At 44.6% G+C, this 13,171-nt stretch overlaps 1 long non-coding RNA gene across 2 annotated transcripts; it reads right to left on the bottom strand.

Annotated features, from left to right (window-relative positions):
* Nucleotides 1–3,075: 3,075 nt before the first annotated feature.
* LOC112646697 (uncharacterized) lies at nt 3,076–11,425 on the bottom strand. 2 transcript variants are annotated; one of them, XR_004816193.2, is made up of 3 exons: nt 10,816–11,425; nt 6,790–6,850; nt 3,076–4,515 (listed from the first exon to the last, which is right to left on the bottom strand). It is a non-coding gene; the product is annotated as an uncharacterized LOC112646697 (long non-coding RNA). The 2 variants fall into 2 exon arrangements; XR_004816194.1 differs by lacking the exon at nt 10,816–11,425 and adding an exon at nt 10,679–10,806.
* Between the last annotated feature and the right edge of the window lie 1,746 nt (nt 11,426–13,171).

Raw genomic sequence — 13,171 nt, 5'->3', positions numbered from 1 at the left:
TAAATGAGCTTCCTTGTTAGGAGGAAAGAAAAAAAAGTCTTCCGAGCTAAGGAGCACTATAGCTTACAGACAGAGAAGTCTAGCATGTATACGTGGACTCTTCCGTGCAAAAATAAAATAACTGAAAAAATAAATTAATGCGAATTATGAATAGAGTTTTAAAAATACATTAGAAGTTCATTAAAGGAAATGTGCTTACATTCTTATCAGAGTATGCTCACACTTGGACTTTTATTGAAAGTCACGGTTTTGTAAGATGCCCTTTCAGCGCTAGCATTAAGAGTCTCCAGAAAAAAAAAATATATATATTCACATACGCAGATATATATGTACTGACATTGCTTCTACTGTATAAGCCTCATTGCCATATTTTTTCAAATATTTATTTTATGAGCAAAACCCCAAAGCCAGTTTTTACAGTTTAGTTTAACGATACCAAACTTTGATTATAAATTACAAATCACTTTACTGCAGCTTGCAATTGAAAAAAAAAAAAAAGAAAAAGAAAAAAAAGAAAGAAAGAAAGAAATCCTTGAGTTAAAACCACACAGTGACCTGGTCCCAATTAAATTTTAAAGAAACAGTAAAAATTTTTTAAAAAAATGCATTTTCAGAACAACAGCATCCTCACTAGTTCGGCAAATAACTCCTGACGAATTTACAATGAAATCAGACACTCAGATCTCCTCTTCCCTACAGTGAAAATTTGACCCGTTAACCGTGGCAAACATGGGAAGGTGCCCTTTTTTATTGTGGAAGGAAATGATGGTGCCGAGAATGGGGAATCTGAATGACACTGTAAAATGTTGAGTCAAGACAGAAACACCTTGCAGGAATTGCACTCCCTCCGCCCCCGCCCCCCCATCCCCACCAATGCCATACAAAAATAAAAGTGTTCCAGCAACAGGGACAGAAAGTTTCTCATTACTAATATTGGCAGGTTCAAATAAAATAGGAGGAAAAGAAAACAAAAACAAATCCTTCCTTACTTTGTTCTTCCTCTCCGGAACAGGACGACTTTCACCGTGCTGCTATGAAAACTCTGAGCTCCAGGCTGGACAAGTGACATCTCCTGCCTCTGGGTCAGGAACCGAGGTGTACCCTGTACTTTCCTTGTGGAGTCAAGGCCCAAACGCTCGGACTCGAATCCCACCAGCTCAGTTTGGGAGCCAGGAGAGCCATCTGCCCGCAGATCTGTAGGGAGGGTTTGTGGCACCTGTCGTGTCATGACCTTTTTGCCTTTACACTGGGGTCTCGATGCCGCTAAGTAAGCAAAGTTCAGATCACACCGGGGCAACTTCTGAACAATCAGGCCCACCAACCTCCCCGTGGAGACTGTGTTTAGAACATACCACGGGGTTGCTCAGTGTTTCCAGCAATCCCTAGGCTGGGGGAGGCCCTGCGAGCAGCAGCCCTGCACGCCCTGATTCGCCCCCCGCTAGATCCCTGGAACACAGAGCGCGCACGGAGGAGAGGCCCACGGCCTCCAATGCGGAGTGGGTCTCTTGAGGGGGAGGGCAGCTGGAAGCCGGCAGCCCTGGGCCCCAAAGCAGCCCGGGGGCTGAGCAGAGATCCCGTCCTCCTGGGGAACCCTCCCTCCTTCCCGGTGCAGACACCCGGGCTCAGACGGCGACGCACACCCCAGGGCCTGGGCCGGCCGTGCACTTTGCACCTTCCTCCTCTGTGCAATGGGGAGAAGCAGTTTCCCAGCTTTACAGAGGAAAAAGAGAGGAAAAATAAAATAAAATAAAATAAATAATAAAAAAAATAAAATAAAATAAAATAAATAAAATAAATAAATAAAATAAAATAAAATAAAATAAAATGTCTAGGAAAGCCCAGTAACAGAACAACAAAACCGTCTTTGGACATCAGGACGGAACTGCAAGTACTTGCCACCCAGTGGAGCCAAGGATGAGAAAGTGATTCTTAGCTTGTGTCCAAAGGATGGACATGGGAGAAGGGATTTCTGAAGGCTCTGGGACGCCCCGAGAGGAGGGAGGTGCTACAAGCCCTTCCACAGACTCCCGCGGCCCCCTAAAATGCCACGCGTGATTCCAAACGCTGTGAGATGGCCGGGTGCACCTTCAGATTTTCTGAAAAGGTTCTAATAGCTCCGTTATGAAAGTACTAGAGAGAGCAGGAAAATAAAGAAGAGAAATTTTGAAAAGGTAAATAGGAAATTCTGTTGGCTCCTATTTAATATTTGCAGTCCAGGAAGAGACCCTCTAACAGACCCTCACCCCACCCCACCCCCATTTCATGTGCATGAGGAATGAACTTCATTCTAAAATATGAACCCGCCGGAAGCACACGAAAGCAGTGCGGATTCAAGCCCTGTCATTAACTGCCGTGGGTAACAAAGGTCTCCATTTTTATTAACTTTGTTGTTGGGGAGAGGGGGAGTCACCCCGGGTTCAGAATCCCTTTAAAATACCTATAAACCCAGGACACAGCTCGGTTGCAGAAGGAGCCAGGGAGGAAGGCAAGAAACTTTGTGGAACCCAATTTAAAGGAAGTATGACCTCTGGGTAAATTTTGTATCAATCCCACTTGCCTACCTGCTAGCAACTGAACTCACTGGGCCTTTCCATAGACCGGAATAAGCAAAAGAAATCATCTTTGGCTGCATGTGAACAACAGGTCATTAGACAATGCTTGCTGAGGGAAAAGGTGAAAACAAAACCCAACCAGCATCTCTTTCTTTCCTGTCATTCTCACCTCCTGCTGGCAGGGTTTATGTTGTAGGATGCGCCCCTAGATCGTTAATTGGGTGCTAATATCTTACAGAGCCTTATATATGAGGTCACTGCTCCTGTGGCTGTGTCATCTCCCCTGAGAATACCTGGGATTCCCACAGCCGGTTTGAGCTTCCCCTGCCCAACACCCTCCCTCCTACTTGGTGGTAGTTTCCACCTGAAATTATATCAGTGCAAATGGCTTTGCAGTATCTCCTGTGGACGCTGGAAACAGAGGCACGCTGAATTTTGCCCACTGGCTGACCCTTGCCCTAGCATTTTCCAAATATTGCAAAAAGACCCAAAAAAGAGAAAAAAATCAAAATAAAACCAACCCTTCTGCTTAGCTCATTTATTGCTGATAATTTCATTAGGTGCCAGGAAAACCCCAAAAGGCAGACACTGAACAACAACTTTACAGTGATTTTGGGATGGGGAGATGGAAGACTCAGCAATGGGCAGGTGAAGAGTGTCTCTGCATTGGCATCTGTGAACGACAGCAGTAAATCTGACATTTTGGCAGGTGACTGAACGTGTGCTTTTAGCACGAAGGCTCTTTAACGGGAGCATCACTTCGCGTTAAGTAACGAGCGCTGTACTTTTACAAAAACTCTTCCTTCCTTCCCCCCAGCCCCCGGCCAATGCATAATATTCTTTCTTTGAGTTGCCCCTTCAATCATATCCCAGGGCTCACAGAAAATATGACTTCATATGGCATCATCAGGCTAGTTACCCCGTACCTGCTTGGCTATAATTAATTGATTAAATCAGCTCAGCAGTGGGCCAGCACCCGCCAAAAGAAAAACAGTAGGCAGGCCTTGTATGGAAAGGGGGTATGGGTGGTGGTTATATGGGAGCATGACCTAAATAAACAAACAACAACAAACAATTAGGTAAGTCCGCGTAATAAACACTTTAAATGAAATTATTTCCCCCTCTTTCCCAGGGCCAACAAATATATCATCAGTGTAATTCGCTTAAGACATACTCATGGAACTTGATGGATTGGTCCGCTCCAAATCTGCATACAGGACAGCATACTGTTCCTTGCTGCCGTGGGGGATGGAGGATGTACTTTAAAAACAGCATTTAGAAGCCCCGAGGGGCCTATAATGAAGACAAAGTCAAGACCAGCCACTCTTTTCACTTGGGCTCTCTAAGCAGACGCACCAAGATTCTGGAACTTACAGTCTGTGTTTTCACATGTCCTTTGCATGAGAACACCTGATTCACCATTTCTGTTACAATATTTTGATGGGCTCTGCAAGGGAAACACGGTTATGACATATTTAATTTTATGTTTGAGTTAAAGAGCCATGTTAAGGCACCCACATTGACACAGGGCGTCGGGAAACCACGCTTGCGTTTTATTTCTCTGGATGATGATGGGCAACACGGGAGGTCAAGTTATATAAAATAAAAACAAGATTTCTGAATGCTTCTACTGTCTGTGTTTTGTGTATTTGTTTTTATCCCTGTTCATAAAACAATGAAGTCTTCCTTACATTTGTTTGAATTCATATTGGCATAGGTACAGTCAGGAGAAACATGTCCACTCAGCTAATTGTAAGACTAGAGGCAAAAAAAAAAAAAATACTGATGGGTACTTAGAACCCAGAAAGTACTATTTATACGAGTTCCATCAGCTTCTCCCATTGGCGATAGGAAAGCTACAAACGAGCCTGTCCCCTATGCATGTATCCCACCTGCCCTGCCCCGAGGCAGCTCTGTAAGGCTTGGTTGCATCCGGATGGGTCTTAGCCAATGCCAGGAACATCTGAAATGGGCAGAGCATAGACATGAGCAGGCTAAGATCCATCACCATCTTTCAAACTAGTGTTTCATCACACAAGGTGAAAGAGCGCGTCTCGAAAGCCAACTTTCAAAGTTGGTGCGACGTGGGGGTGGGGTGGGTGGGAGCAGTTGTGTTAATTCAAGCTGAAAGACAGCCCCAAAGGTGGATTCCAAAGCCACCCTTGGTATTAGGGTCAAGCAACATCATCACTTGTTTCCATGGCAAAGAAGCTATCACACCACCCAGGGACGCTACCACAGAAAATTATACATCAAATAGCAACGTGTGGTTGTCTCTAGGGGCGTTCACGTTAGGTGACCTTCCTTAGAAGGCACAACATTGATCAATCATGCGTTTGGTAGATTTGCGTATGTTAAGCTGTAACATGCGCTGATGGGAGATGTTAGTCAGGATCAAGCGATGCTACAGAAAGGAGGATTTAATCTTTTTGTGATACTGCTTAGGATGATCATTCTGTAAGATGCCCAAGGACCCTAATATAATCTAGAGTTTGTTTCTGAGAATAACGAAAGGTAATTCTATGGCTCCCCAAAAGGTCTGTGATTTGATTTTCATACTGTAGCTAGAAAATTGCCAGAAATAAGCCACAAAGCTGTACGTAGTTGAAATTAGCAAGAGAGAAGCAGGCAGTTCTCCATTTGGGGCTTTCACTACTAAAATCCCTTAGCCAAAGTGACTTTCTGAATATACACTAAGTAACTCTCCCAGGGGTATCAGGTATTGAACTTTTCATATATCCGCTTATAATATCTAATATCTCGGAGTAACTCAGAGGAATTATACTCCTCCTCCCAGATCTCCCATCTGACCAGATGCCTTTCTCTTCCTTGCTCTCACCTGTCAATCAAGTTCACGGATGAAATTTGATTTCTCTCCCACCAGTAACCTTATATGAAAAATTACCAGGAGGGTCAGGACCAGCGTGAACCTCACCTTAAAAGTTCATTAACTCTTTGCTCAAAATGGATGGTTTCAATGTAACAAAACCTGCCGGTGGGCCTAGATCATCATATTTAATAGAAGGTTTTCCAATTGTAATGATAAAGATAGAGACAAAAGAGAAGAATAAAAACCGGAGGAATAAAGTATTGGTTTTGCATGCACACACGTGGACTCTCAAATTAATCCCGAAGGTACGCATCGAGTTAAAGTCTATGTACGAGACGATTCGGGAAAATGTTAATTTTGTACGAGGCTAGGAAAGAAATCATAGTTAAATATTCAGAATCCAGTTATTCAAGCAGTGTGTAAAAGTAAGCAATCAGATACTATTTTTTAATAACAGGAGAAAACGGGATTCTGGTTTCCAACTTCCTCAGATTCACCGAATCCTTAAAGTTTCTCCTTTGCAAAGAGTAGCAATTTGACAGTATGACTTTTGCCCCCCTCCTCTAGAAATCAAACACCGTATTTCATGCAGATTTCCCAGCAAGCAATTTTTTAATGAAAAAAAAAATCAAACTTCATCCCAACAGCCAATAAGAGGTAATGAGAATACATAAAACGATGACACTAAATAACTATTGGTATACAAGCGTTGGACTGGCTTTCTAAACGAAGAGGTTTCATTCTTAAATTCACCCTGGGATACTTACAATTGAACACCCATTTAAATATCTTAATTTCATATTTTTTAGGAGATGAAAATCAGATATCTGCCTCCCACCCGTCTCCTGCCCTCTCCTTCTATCTACAATTGAAGTGGGGAGTAGCTCCAAAGTCACATTTGGACGCAGAGGTGGAGGGGGGCACACTGTGCTTTAAAATGACACCAAATGTTCCAGATGTGAGTGTGGAGTAAATTATAAGAGGCTGAAAATTTGGACTGTTTACAAGGCCCAGGTAAAGCTGCCCAAGGACCATGGACGCTAGTTGCACAGGTTCACCCAAACCGTCTGACATTCAAGCAGAAGGACTAGCTCTGTGAGTGTCAAGAGAGTCATGCTGGTTAAGGCTAAAGATGTGGGGTTTCCTCTGATGAGAGTAATTACTCGGTACACCACACCTGCGTAATGAGATAAATACAAAAACACATGCATGCTGGTCCCACGTACACTGCATCACCCTTCAGCACCCAGGATCACCACCTGTGTTCCATGTGAAACCCAGATACTAAAATACTAAAGCAGGAGCTTTTCACACCTAAGGAATTATCAGCATTCCTTGCTTGCTTGCTATCCCCCTCATGGAAAACTCATCGAAACAAGCACATGCAAATCAGAAATCGAGATGTACCTCTTTGACTTCAGGCAACAGGGTTTTTCACATCACTGATGTAGAGGATTCCCTTGGGTACCTGATTTAGTAAATATATTAAAATAAACAAAGGGTAATTAATAACCATGAAGAAGGTTTCAAGGACAGTATGTTAAAGGCAGCCTAGCTATCTATGAAAAAGGCAGAATTAGGCCCAAAGAAGAGGGATTTGCTCCACTTGCTTTGGTATCCTGGCCTCAGACCTGCCAGAGGAGGGGGTTCACATGGAAGAGAATGGTATGGAGTGTAGGGTCACCCCCTCTGACTATGGCTCGCACCCCTGGGAGGCTGAGATGGAGATATTCACTGGCCTGGCAGCCTGGCTCGGCTTTGAAGTTGCCCTCAGTTCAGAGAACTGAGTTATTCCGGGGTCACAGCGGGGAGGATCTGAATGGTCTCTGATGGGCATCTCTCAAATGCTCAGAGACTGCCCATCCCTCAGAACCCAACTGGTCCAGCTGCCCCTGGATCTTTACTGGGGCACATTCTCTTCCATCGTCTCCCTCCTCCTCCTCCTTCCTTGCTCTGGTCTATTCTGCTGGTACCGCTGACCTTAATTCCTTAATTGCAAATGTTCTCTTAACAAATAGAAACATTTAGATACCATCCTTTTATTTATTAACTTCCTCCCTGTTTAAATTAGTAGCAGGGAATGCTTAGAACCATGATATGAAAATGAGGTTGCTTTAAAAGAAAAAAAAAATGTCTTTTTTTTTTGCTTCCCAGTGAATAACAAAGCACAGTAATTCAAAGTAGTTAGCTTTCTATGGTTCAAAAAACCCTTATTGCTATTAGCTGTACTAATGTAAGTGGCAAAATAATTATCATTTACTGTACGGAGTCCAATATTTTCCAGACAGCAGTTTAATAACAAAGCAGACCTGTCATTTCTCCCTATAGTTAGTCACACCATACAAGTTCAGACTGTCAAAATATATTTAAAATCTAATTTTAAAAATTCAACATGGTTACAGCAAATCTGTGTACAATAACTGCGATAAACTAGTAAGTCAATCTATTTTTTTTTCCCTGAGATGGATATTCACTTATTTCTCTTTAATCCCCCACACTTTTTATTTGGATTACTTTATAATTGATATGAACAAATCCTCTACACACAAACACATGCTGAAATCTGTAGGCAGCTGGAACTGCACAGAGAATCTTTCTTAAGTTTTCATCGAGCGTAACTCTGCCACTTATTTCAACTGCCTTCTATCTGGATGGTATAACTGCGTTAAAACACTTGGATAAACAGATTTGTACTCTTGTATTTGTCAGAGCTGCCCCAAATACATTATGTGCCTTCATTCACACCTCTTGTTAGAAATGCCTTGAAAACCTTCTAGTACAGACTACTTTTCTTCATGTAATAGTATCCATTAATATTTGCTAAATATATTATTTCTCTGTCAAAAAAAAGAAAAAGGAAAAAAAAGAAACAAGAAGCACACTTAAGTTTTAAACCTGGAAGTGCTCTCAGTAATGTCAATTGTTGCCCATTTGAAGTTCAGATGGCTGATCTCTAAAAAACAAATAAACAAAAACCCTTCCCACATAAGGTTCTTCTACTTTTTTTTTTTTTAATCTTTAGGAACAACAGATTCTTTTAGAAATGCAAGTGAATAGTTTAAAAGCTTAAGAGATTGTGGAAAGATATTTCTGTAATTCCTTTGGGGCAGTGCAAACATATGTTAAGCTTCTGCAAAGAGTATTTACATGAGATCATATACTTGTGAGGCATTTTTCAATTTTAGAAAAATATTACAAGGCAATAATTGAACATAGGCTTTGCAAAATGCCCCTTTGCCTTCCTGACCGTCTCATTGATAGTCTCTGTTATTTTTGGAGAAAAAGAATCAGGCCTCATTAAATGTGATATTTGGCATCTCGCCTGTAATCTCATAAAGTAGATGTCCTTTTTAGATCATTGGTGTCATTTTCCTCAAGATGACCTCTACTCTTTGGCCATCCGGGCAACCCATACTGTTATCAAGGCATTTACTTTCAAACGGGCGGGGGAGAGACATTCTGTTTGCACACCTGAATAGAGTCCAAAAGCCAGTGCGGTTTCTCTGTTCTCATCAGCTTCACCCAGGCTAGTCATTGGGGAAGTGGGGTGGGGTAGGGGGCAAAGGGGTTTCACGAGGAGCAGAGGTTTTTGAGCTAGACTATCATAGAGTAGTCCAAGCCAGATGTCTACCAGCATAGAGCCTCTAAGAGTTAGAGATATTTACCTAATGATTAAATAGTATTTTTAAAATAGCATAAGAACATGCAGTGATATTCCAAGGAAGATTTTAAAAGGTCTGGGTGCACCTTTTACAGTGCAGGGAATTAACATGGACAGTGTACCCTGAAACCATGCTACGGGGAGATGGTCAGCGTGTGTCTCTGCTCTGCTCTGCCCCTCATTGCACCAAGTGGGCAAAGGGGTCATGGGCAGACACTCTAAGACAGACACTTCAGACTGGATTTGCTCATGCCTACCAAAATATGGAGTAGATAGATTAATTCCGCCTTGAGGCCTTTTTATTTCATAATGTGGACACTGCAGATTGATCTTTTAATAGCTTCTCCCTCTACAATGGGCTACTTTAAAGGGCTCCATGAGTACGTAGGTAGCGAGACAGATCACAGATAAATAGATAGATTGATACATAGATAGATAAATGGCAGATGAAAGAATGAGTTGCATTCATTGCCTGTAAATGGAAAGGCTTAATACCATCTTTTAACAGATTTAATCCTAGAGTGATTACCACAGGTTTTCCCCTATTCTATCAAAAAAGGATTTTAGTGTAATCTGACAGTGCAGAAGTGGCTCAGAGGCTGAGATCATTGTTTAAGTTTCAACATATTTATCTGCACATTAATGAATCCATCCCGAAGAGAAGGAAAAAGGAAAAAGAAACCTAGTTCAGAAAATGCTATGTTACTTGCCCCCATACTCGAGGATCTACAAAACGGAGTGTCCCAATAAGAAAAAGGCCCTACGTGGAACAGCTTCTTTCTGCAACTAGTAGTTTTAAAAATCTTTTCTCGTAAAAAACTGTTCCCAAGGGCCCAAAATTGGACTAGAACTGTGTTAAATCTGAGAAGGTAAGCAAGACCCTCATGCTTGGAGCTGTTGTCGAAATCCTAATAAAGTCTGTGTGACTGGCTTTCCTTTACAACGAGCATCAAACTGTACCATGGAAAACCCCAACCATATCGAGATTTCAGCGAAGACTGTAAAATATGCTATCTGGATTTCCTTCTTTCTCTTTTTTCCTCTTTTCTCTAACCAGAGCAGGAAAAAAAAAAAAAAAAAGGATAGGTCTGAAAAATAGGCCGGAAACTTAATAGAGTAAAACCCAAATGCTCTGGAGGAGCAGATGATCTTACTTAAGGCTCCTGGGGCTGCGGCTGGGCTGGGCTGGGGGTCCCAAGGTGAGAGGCGGAGCCCCGTGGGGCTGAACCCCGCTCCCTCCCTCTCCGCGCCCGCCGGAGCACAGCGGGGCTGCGCCTTCTCCCCGCCCGGGGGCTCCGCTCTGGCCAGGCGGGTCCTCTTGCAAAATCAACCCAAATTCCAATACAAATCCGTTGCCCCTGCTGGGCCGGGGGCGCCCGCCTTGGCGGCTCGGAGGGGGCGCGGGGGCCTGGCTTGGGGATGTGCAGGGACCGCCCCAGGACCCCAGCAGCCTCCGGACCCCGCCCCCACGTGCCTGCCTGGTCCTCCCGCACCTGCCGGGCAGCGGGGCCCCTGCGTGCCGAGCGCACCTGGCTCCGGGCAAGGGGCAGCGGTGCCCAGGGCGAGGGCGCATCCAGGGCCAGGGCCAGAACGGGGGTGTGTGGGTGGGAAGCAGGGAAGGGAGAGATGGGTAACCTCAGCATCCTGCCGGCCTTCATCTCCTTCAGTTCAGGCTTCAGGACCCTTGTCACCACACCCTGCAGCCAGTGCTAAATGTTCCAGAGCCACCCCCACCCCCAGGTCCTCCACTCCAGCCCTGCCCTTGTCCTCACCTAAACTGGGGCAGGAGTGATTTAATGCGTCCAAGGCCTCAGCTTAGGCACTGCCTTCTGGCCCCAGGGCAGTGACCTCCGACTCTCTGATGGCTCTGGGCGACTAGGCATGGGAGAGAGGGGTGGTACTTATTACAGAGAGGGCACAGCAATGGGGCAAGGGTCAGGTGGTGAAAGGCCCCGCAGCTCAGAACACTGGGGATTGCATTTTGGAATCCTGGGGATCTCAGGGTGTGGGAGCCTGTCAGTCACCCTGCAAGCAGATCCTTTCTGGTGGGAGGCAGGGCCCTGGGACTGACCTAGCTTTGATCTCTGGATTGGGATCCTAAGCCAGGGTTGGCTTCTGCAGCAGTACTCCCCCAGCCCTGCACCCCAGCCCCTTCCTGTTCTCTGCTCCTCTGGCCTAGTTTGGGATCGCCTACTATCCCGGGATCCTCAGGCCTGCTTTCCTTCTGGAGAAGGCCCCAAAGAAGGCCAGAAACCCACTTGTACAGGCTTCCAGAAGTGGATGAAGTCACACAGAACTGGGGCAAATTCTCGTTGCAAAAGGGAGTCTGCACCGCTGACCAGGTTTTTCAGCTCAGGATCCCCTTCCACAACCATCCTTGGGGATTCTCTCAGAAGAGCGGTTTTCAAGCCTCTCTGCCCAGCTCTGTAAGGTTTCATGGCCTCTCCTATTCCCTAGCTGAGAGAACCAACCACAAGGAAAAACCATGTTTTGGAATCTTAGCTTGGAAATGCTCAAGGTTGGTGATCAGAATATTTAGAATCAACTCAGAATCCAAATCCCCTGTGTGTAGCTCACACCGAGGCCTGGGCTGGGCGGGGGCTAAGGGGTGTGGGGGGTGAACACAGAACTATTTCCTCTCCTCCCCTCCTCTTCCCAAATGTCTACAAACACCCCTCCCTCATCCTCCCTTCTTGAATTAATGCCCCTTTCTAATCGTAACTAAAGATCCAAGAATCTGTGGAGAACAGAGGAATGTGATTTTGCAATCCAAAGTCCTAATTATAGGGGGAAAAATGTTATTTCACAAAAAGAAAGGAAAAGAAAATGAATTTTGTTGAACAAGGGTAGAGGTGCCCAGTAGATGATTACGATTCGAGTAAGGAACTGTGCATTCCAATCATAGCCTCTCTGTGGAAAATGTGCTTTGTGAGTTTCTTAAAACTGTCCAACTTTGATGCAAATTCATATGAAGATCTGATTTTCTGTGTGCTGTTGATGTGTCCTTTCTACCTCAGCCTTGTTATAGCGGGCAAACTTATGGAAGACACGCGCGCACACGCGCGCGCACACACACACACACACACAAAGGGCTTTCAAATTTAAACAATAAAAACTGTCCTCATGCCATAAAACCTATTGCGGGACCATATAAATATTGGCATAACACGTCTGACTGATCCACAAAGTCACCGCTGTCAAATCTCAGATTGATATATTTATAAACACCCCCAATGTTAAGGCACTAACAATCTTCCCAGATTTCTCAGTTTGGGTTTAAGCTCCAAAATTGTTTTCAAAAAGGAAACACATGTGAGCCTATGGGAACCCTCAGGAAAGCCGAACCTTGTTTGCACCTGGCACACGCGTACGATGGCCCTGACTGGAGCCAGTGAGCAAGTGAAATTCAGACTGGCAACTGGGATTATTCCTGGGACTCTTGCCTTCAAAGTCCTCCCCACCGTTCTCCCTTGCTCCCCTCATTTCTCACCGCCCACAGAGGGTGCAGAGAACAGGAGCCTGGGGTTTTGCTACGCCTTCGTGCAGAGCAATTTGATTTGCTTTGTTTTTTGTTTTGTCCCTCTCTAAAGGGTAAAGATGTTCCCGCATTGTTGCAGGACTGTACTTCTTTATGCCCCGACAATCATGAGACAGCCTGAGGGACTGAAATTCTCTCACCCAGTCCCCTACCCCCGCTGGAGAGAAAGTGCTAGACAGAGCTGGGTTTGTTCAGGAGCCAGGGCGGAGCAAGGCTTGGAGAGAATCCCCCTTTTCTGGGCTGTTTGATGTCTAGGGTTTGAAGATTTATATCAAAGTGAGAAAAGCAGTGTTATCAGAAGGTGGGTTAAGGCTCCTGCTCTGTTTCAAAACAAATGCAAAAAAACAAACAAACCAATCCTGTTTCAGAGGACCCTGGACCCCCTTCCACACAGATGGCCACTGGAACTGGATGCCCTGCCTTGGACTTGGGGCATCCTTCCGATTTAGGATGAGCCAAGAGTGAGACCAAACTTCAGGTTTCTCTTATTTTCTTCCAAACAACAAGGAAGAGACACCAACTCCCAATTATTCATTCAGCGTCCTGAGGAATAATCAGAAGTGGTGGAAATGATAGCCTCTCACCGTAGA

The sequence above is a fragment of the Canis lupus genome, chromosome 5 (assembly GCF_003254725.2).
Source record: "Canis lupus dingo isolate Sandy chromosome 5, ASM325472v2, whole genome shotgun sequence".
In the NCBI taxonomy this organism is placed as follows: Eukaryota; Metazoa; Chordata; class Mammalia; order Carnivora; family Canidae; genus Canis; species Canis lupus.
This window is presented reverse-complemented; position numbering and strand designations above follow the sequence as displayed.